Source organism: Saccostrea echinata, unplaced genomic scaffold, assembly GCF_033153115.1.
Source record: "Saccostrea echinata isolate AGI-Se365-2 ecotype Australia unplaced genomic scaffold, CSIRO_AGI_Sech_v1 ptg000061l, whole genome shotgun sequence".
Taxonomy (NCBI): Eukaryota; Metazoa; Mollusca; class Bivalvia; order Ostreida; family Ostreidae; genus Saccostrea; species Saccostrea echinata.
In genome coordinates, this window is record NW_026889810.1 from 556,897 (window position 1) to 565,077 (window position 8,181).

At 35.9% G+C, this 8,181-nt stretch overlaps 1 pseudogene; it reads right to left on the reverse strand.

Annotated features, from left to right (window-relative positions):
• Positions 1 to 3,081: 3,081 nt before the first annotated feature.
• Positions 3,082 to 5,500, reverse strand: LOC133175135 (uncharacterized; annotated as a pseudogene).
• Between the last annotated feature and the right edge of the window lie 2,681 nt (positions 5,501 to 8,181).

Consider the following 8,181-nt stretch of genomic DNA (forward strand, 5'->3'; position numbering starts at 1 on the left):
ATTGGTCTGAATCATATAAAGCAGGTCTTGTGATTTGGGTGAGATATTTATAATACAAATGAACAATTTTCCCATAGATAACTAAAGAAACTGTTGTGTGTTCGAGGCATTTCAAGCCATATGATTTCAAGTGGACCCCAATCAGAAAGACATTAAAGCCAGAGAGTATTCCATCAGTATTTAATTGGGCAAAAGAGGTGACACCCAGGAGGTCAATTCTGAAGCATCCTCTGCCAGAGAAACGACAGAAATTGGAAGACCATGTAGAAAATCATGATAATGTAGACCCCTTACCTGCAACATCCGAATATGAAGATTGGTAAACAAAACTATCAATTAACAAGTAAAGCATACACTGAAATCATTTTAATTCATGGGGGGAAATGTTCATGGGCAAGCAAAATTTCATTGGTTCAAGGGGAAGAAATTTCATGGGCAACTCATAAGAAAGGAAAAAATCAGTTAATAAATATGTTGACAAAATAATTGTTCTTTGGGATGTAAATTCGTGGGCAAGGGTGAAACACAAATCCATGTACGTTGCTCCCCCACAGACAATGGTGATTCCACAGAAGTTGTATTTATGCATAATTTAAATTAATTTCTCAAACTTTTTGAACATATAGTCAAAATCTGCTGGACAGATTGAATTTTAAGTATTTTAAAAAAGTATTGCAAGTGTATACTATTATCACTGGAACAATGAGTTCAATACGCAAGTTTTGAGATTGTAGCTCTCCAACGATAGAGGCGAAAAAAGTATCCATGTCAGCATGAAAGTGGGACAGGTTATCAATGTACACAAACGTGCATAAATAAATATGCGATGGGTAAGGCTTTTAAAATATATTTAATGTTATGGAAAGATTATACATGAATATTACATAATGTCAAGCAGTGATGATTTTGATGATTATGTTGATCAAAATCTACTTTTAATTAGGATACTTGAAGTCAAAAGAACCCTCATTGTTTTTTGTGAAAAAGACGTTTCCTTGATTACAAACCTTTTCTAAAAAAAAATTGGGAACTTTTGAAATTATTATAAGGGAAAAGTTGCTGTGTCATTCAGAATGTCGGCGTGCAAAGATCAGATGCGCGTGTATAGGAGACCCATGTCTTTTCCCTCGTCTGATGTATTATCCATTGATATTTTAGTTTTATTTCCGATTGTTGGGTAGAAAGACAAATTAATGCCATTACTAAAATTCGGTTATATTCGAGTTGATGAGAGCATCCGGATAGAAAGTTATGATAGACCAGTATAGATGATGTAACGTATCCAATATAAACAACTGTCCCATCTGCCGGTTTATGCTGAAACAAAATTCCCCTCCGTAACAAAAGAGCGCACCAAGGGAGATATTCTCGAAACTTGCGTATTGAGTTGTTTAACTGAAGTGTTATATAGAGTCTTGTAGTTGCTCTGCTGGACAGACTGATGCTGGATCATCATTTGAAAGAATTTTAAATCATTTTCAAAACATTATTCAGTTGACAAGCTGTTTATAAAATTACTTAGTTTGCAATTGCAATATTGTATTTTAATGATTTAATTAAACATCAAGTTTGCTGGACAACTTGAGAAGATGCTGGATCATCTTGCTTATATTGATGCTGGATCATCTTGCTTATATTCCAGAAAATTGATATGTAAGTAAATTACATTTGTACAACAATACAGATTAACATTTTCAGAAGTATAAAAACTTATTTCAGCTGTCCCTTGATTCAGCCCTGTGATGTGTCTGATAGAGAGAAAATCCAGATCCTAGAAAATATGTTGAAGGAAAAAGATAGAGCAATTGGGAAACTACAACAAAAACTAGAGATTGAAAGATTTGGAATTGAAAGATTTTCTAAAGATGATTCCATGATAATGTTTTACACAGGCTTCATATCATTTGCAATATTTTCAGCTTTTTTTGATTTTATCAAACCTGCTGCTAATTCAATGACTAGCTACTATTACAAAATGTCGGCAAACACTAACCCAAATATTCTTGGTAGACAAAGAAATATGTTATTAATTGATGAGCTTTTCATGATTTTATGTCGTTTAAAATGTGGGCTTCTGGAGCAAGATCTTGCTGTCAGGTTTAATTGTCATTTATCAACAGTCAGCAGAAAAATTATTACTTGGACAAATTTTTTGTATTTTGCTTTGGGTAGCATAAACATTTGGCCATCACGAGAACAAATTTACAGGAAAATGCCAGACTGCTTTAAAGCAAATACACGCATTATTATCAACTGCACAGAAATCAAAACAGAGAGGCCTTCATCACTTGTTCTTGGATCAAAGTTTTATTCTACATATAAAAGCTCTCATACTTGGAAAGGGCTAGTGGGTATTGCTCCTCATGGTGCCCTTAACTTTGTGTCAAGCCTTTATAATGGATGTATTTCAGATGTAGAAATTACTAAACTGAGTGGTCTCATAGAATTGCTAGAGAGGGGGGACTCTGTTATGGCTGATAAGGGTTTTACCCTACAGAAGGTTTTGGAGGGAACTGGGATTGATGTTAACACACCCCCATTTCTAATGAGTCAAGGACAATTCACTGCACAAGAAGTAGAAGAAACTCAAGCAATTGCCAGACTTAGAATTCATTTTGAGCGGCATATACGCAGAGTTAAGGAATTCCATTTGTTTGATGCTATTATTCCTCTTAGTATGGTAGGGTCAATCAACCAGCTTTGGACAGTAGCAAATATGCTTACTTTGTTTAGAGGTCCCCTTGTTAAAGACTGGTCCTAGAAAGATTATATGGCAATGTTAAAGTTGATTGTGTAAATATTCATCACATACAAGTGGCAGTAACTTGTTATTTCCCCAGTGTTTGTTATGTAGTAAATTTATTCTACAGATTTTTTATAAATACTAGTATGTTTGTCTTAATAGATAAAAATAATTGAAGTTGAAAGTGATTAAGAGTATTTTTACCTTTTTCAATTAAATCCAGAGTCAAATTTTTGAAATTTTGTAAATTTTTCCATAAAGTCATTTTGCTCTTAAACTGACAGGTAGTGGAAGTAATTTTTGGCAAAAAACAACAACAATGAGCAACATGATTCTATTCAAATTAAATAGTGATAAAAAAAGAAAATATCAAGTTTAGCTTTCATGTCCAACCAAACATCAAGATCAAATTTTATCAGCTCCAGGTGGGACTCCTCCTGCATTCACACAAAAAAGTGACACCACTCTAGCCCTGTTACAGCCATCTGCATCATGATCTGATAGTAATACTTGTGGGTCTTTTCCAGTCTGTATCCATTCTCATCCTTTGCTAAGAATATGCAATCTGACAGATGATTAACTGGACACTTGATTTCCAGCAATCCATACGAGGGATTAAGGGAAGGGCAGTATACTTTACGGTCTGGTGAAGCTGCCAACCAAGGTGACCATGGGTTTACCACTAGTCCGCAAGGGTATATGTTGACCTCTCGGTCTAGTGCCTACAATACGAAATACATGTACTGGTTGTGTTTTGAAGAGGGATATTAAATGTACAGATGAGAAAATTTATTGTAATAAATGTATGAATGAAATTTATCAATAATGAATTGTTATATATGTATTACCAGTATACACATATTTACTTTTTAAAATAGTTTACCTCAACATAAGCATTAGCTGCTATAGGTTCACAGGCAATCCCATGGCGCATACTTGAAGTCACAACTTTTCTGGTTGTCCTGAGTCGTTCAACAAGTGGCTCATACTCTAGAATGGTAAATTGTCAATTTTTGGTTAAATAACTAATATCTCACTTGATCATGTAACTAGAAGTACTATGCTAATTTTCAATGAAAGCTTTAAACTATTGAATGACTTACATTAAAGTTTTAAAAATGTAAACAATATTTATAAATATATGTGCAATTGCACATTGTATTTTATTTACCTTTTCTTCTCCTCACGATATCTCCAGCAACCGATGCTGTGATCCGGTCTTGTCTGATCCGATGCCACTTGGGGTCCTTGTAGCCGAGTCATTGGGAGCTTGTAGCCGAGTCATCTCCTCAATATCTGATGCCTGTTTTTTGCTCACACTTAATGAACTCAGTTTCACAGTTTTGGTGTAGTCTAATGCCACCAACAAACTATTTATCATCACATTTTTCACTGGCAATGTAGGAAAGTCCTCACAATCAAGAATGTTCAACACATATTCACTTCTCATCCTCTGCTGAACACCAATAGGTGAGCCACGAGGAAACTTTCCAAAGTTTGTGTCAGTGTCTTTTGTCTGGTCTTTAAGGTCTATGGTGGTCAACAGTAGACAAGACTTGTCAATGGCTGCTAAGTTGTCACACAATTCTGATAGAGGGAGCACATCAGTATTACTAGAAATTGGATTGTACAGTGTAGAGTGGATTCCTCGGGGCTGTCTGTAGGGATTCTGGGAATCATATCCAACTACAGTTGTGCTGTCTGATGAGCTCCCACTTATCTTCTCACCCCTGGGTATGTGCCATGTCTGGGGCAGTGAAGTTTTGGCAACATCTCTGGGAACCGATTTCATATTGGTTGTTTTCATGTGAGCCAAGCAGTACAGGAGGCCGGTAATGTGTCCACATAAAGCAGATAATCCAATGGCACATGAACATTTGCTGGAATCTCTGTCATAAGTTGGCCCTTCTTTCAAAACTATCTAGAATTTATAACACATTATATAGTACTAAATATCAGTATGCATATGCATTATGAAATACATAATTATTAAAACAAGTAATGTTGCTTAATTGCCTTTCAATGTTTACCTCTAAGTCATGTGGCGACTCATTTTTTCTCTGTGATCTGAAGGCACGAGCTCGGACCAGACAACCATCACTCATCTTGTACACTGCAAAGATATTTAGTAATATTAAATTATGTGTATTAAAAATCTAATATCATTTAGTCTTTGTAAATTCCTTGTCAGTTACTCAGGGAGTTGGAACAAATGTATATTTATATTGATGGGAGAGGCCCTTGCAATCTTGGTATAATATTGTGTTTATCTACACTAGGCCTACATCAATCTATAGAAAAAAAAATTACATCCAAGTTTTCATATATGACATACTTTTTAGAATAATCGATAATTTTCTACGTAATCAACTGAACTTGATTTCACTAAAATGGGAAAACAAAATCATGAGACCTACCGGTCTCCGTTTTTGAACTATATACGCCGAGCATCTGACCCGCCCCCTTCATGGGAAAATTTTTCATGTTTACATACCTCTGATGTCTGTGATGTATTTCTCGCTAAAATACTTATATCCTTTGGATATCTCTTTGGCACCTAAACTAGTAGAGTTCTTCTTTATGATGTCTTCGACAAAAGAGAACGAAATTGTCGGCACTAAGCTTAGATCGCTTGTAGCAGACGCTGTCAACTTATTATCGGCCATAATTGTTGTACTTCGATACGTACGACCTTAGCCTCGTTTTCGATGCGATATGAATATTCATTATGATCTCATTAAGAACGGAGTATTTCATGCATATCCAACAAATCTACCGTCATCAACCATTATGTAATATCTCTATATCTGAATTACACCAAATAATTCAAATATTACTTCATAATTAAACAAATATCAATTCGAACATACATTTCATATCAATTGTTATCAACTTACAAAACTATATCATTGCTGACCACTAAGAGTAAGGGTTTCACTTTCAGAGGACACAACTCGTTAACATGTTCATGACAACTGGCATAACTTTTCAGATTCGTATGCTATCTATCAATTTTTACTCTCCTTTTTAATATAAACTTTCCACAATCAAACTACATATTGAATAAATCAAATTTCATTCTTTCATGATGAGTTCTTGGAGGCGCCTTCCCAATTTAATGAACTTCTCAGTACCGCACTTGTTCTAGTATTCCCAGTAAATTATTGGAGGCAAAAGGCTCATGAGGGGGATGCACCCGTACATTGTACTGGGACAATAAAGCTTTCTCTTTCCAGATTTCCAAGTTACTGAATGCCCAAGGCTCATGAGGGGGATGCACCATACATAGTACCTCTGTTTGAGCGATTACACTACATTCCTCACTACATTCCATGATTCTGAATTTCACACATAATTTCCAGTAAATTATTGGAGGCCACAGGCTTATGAGGGGGATGCACCCGTACAGTGTACCTCTACTGGAGTGATAAGACTACTACACATTGAAACTGTCATCTAATCAGATTTTACGGGATCCGAGATCCATGGGATAATTCACCCTAACCATGAAAATCTACTTCATTAACATTCACACAGATATCCCCCTTTGATACATCCTCCTTCAACAGCAGTAATATATCATTCCTATAAATTAGACAAAGTATCAACTACAATAAACAGTAAAAAAAAAAGAAAGAAAAAAAGATGTGTTTGTGAAACACTGATGCCCCCGTATGGCATCTTCGCTAGCCAAGGGTTTCCGATCCGAAATCTACTCTACAACCCTTGGCAGATTTGGCTGAAAATTTTAGAACTCGCGCAAACGAATTTGATTGGCTGCGAAGTCCCAGTCTACGCAATGTTTTTACTAATCGACGATTTTCGGCTGAATTAAAGTCTGTTCGTGTTTTATGCAAAAGAAGAGTATTATTTACAAGGGATGAAAGTTAGGACGTGATATATGCTAAAAAAAAACAAGGGAGTAATTAATTTGAATTTTTTTCTTTTGATTATATACGTTTTCAAGAATTATTGAAAGGACCACATAAGTCCCTGTTCCGCATTTTAGGTGCATCAATTTAAGCCAATCAAATGTCACGGCTTATTGATAATAATTTATACGGAAATATGTAGAAAGTGTTGTCAAACTCTTGACAAAAAATCACGACGAACGATATTTTCTACCACTTTTGAGGTGTGCCAACAGCTGTATGAGGTTGCTGGGTTATATTCCACATCAAATTGCATGTAGGTCGCCATATTGTTTCAAACGTCATATTGATTTACGTATGTTACAGCTATTTTCATTGGACAAATATTAAAGAGCTTCAAGGGACTTAACTCAATTTCGGCGATAGGCGGCGCAATTAAAGTTCCCGTTTGACAGGACTAAATCTGCCAAGGGTTGTAGAGTAGATTTCGGATCGGAAACCCTTGGCTAGCGAAGATGCCGTATGGCAGCTTATGGCGAAGGTTAAAGTTTCTCAAATGCAAGTCAAAATCCAGGCCAAAAGATAAAAAATGTTGATACCCAAAGAAAGATCTTGTCTCGAGGAATACACCTGTGAAATTTGAAAGACCTAGATACAACTGTTCAAAAGTTATGGCGAAGGTTAAAGTTTTTTAAATAAAAGTCAAGGTCAAGGTCAAAGTGGTTGATATCTAAAGGAAGATCTTGTCAGAAGGATTACATATGTGAATTATGAAAGCCCTAGCACCAACCATTCAAAAGTTATGGCCAAGGTTAAAGTTTTTGAAAAGAAGGTCAAACTCCTAGGTCAAGGTCAAAGTGGTTGGTATCCAAAGGAAGGTCTTGTCACAAGGATTACATATGTGAAGTATGAAAGTCTTAGCATCAACCATTCAAAAGTTATGGCCAAGGTTAAAGTTTTTCAAAAGTAGGTCAAACTCCTAGGTCAAGGTCAAAGTGGTTGGTATTCAAAGGAAGGTCTTGTCACAAGGATTACATATGTGAAGTATGAAAGTCCTAGCACCAACCTTTCGAAAGTTATGGCCAAGGTTAAAGTTTTTCAAAAGTAGGTCAAAGTCCAAGGTCAAAAGGTCAGAGTTGTTGGTATCCAAAGGAAGGCCTTGTCACAAAGAATACACATGTGAAGTTTGAAACCCCAAGCACCAACTGTTCAGAAGTTATGGCCAAGGTTAAAATCTCATAAAATTTTGCAAAATTGGGTCATACTCCAAGGTCAAGGTCAAATATGATGGTACCCAAAGAAAGGTCTTGACACAAGGAATACACATGTGAAATATGAAAGTAATAGCTCCAACCAATCAAAAGTTATGGGCAAGGTTAAAGTTGACAACAGACAAACAAACAGACAGACAGGACAAAAACAATATACCCCCGGGATCTTTCGATCCGGGGGCATAAAAACACACAGCTACAAATACTGGATTTCTGTTTTAATTAATACAGCAATTAATCATACTTAAAGGTTCCTCTTCTGAACCTTTTGTTGACTAAACCACTTGGGTGGATC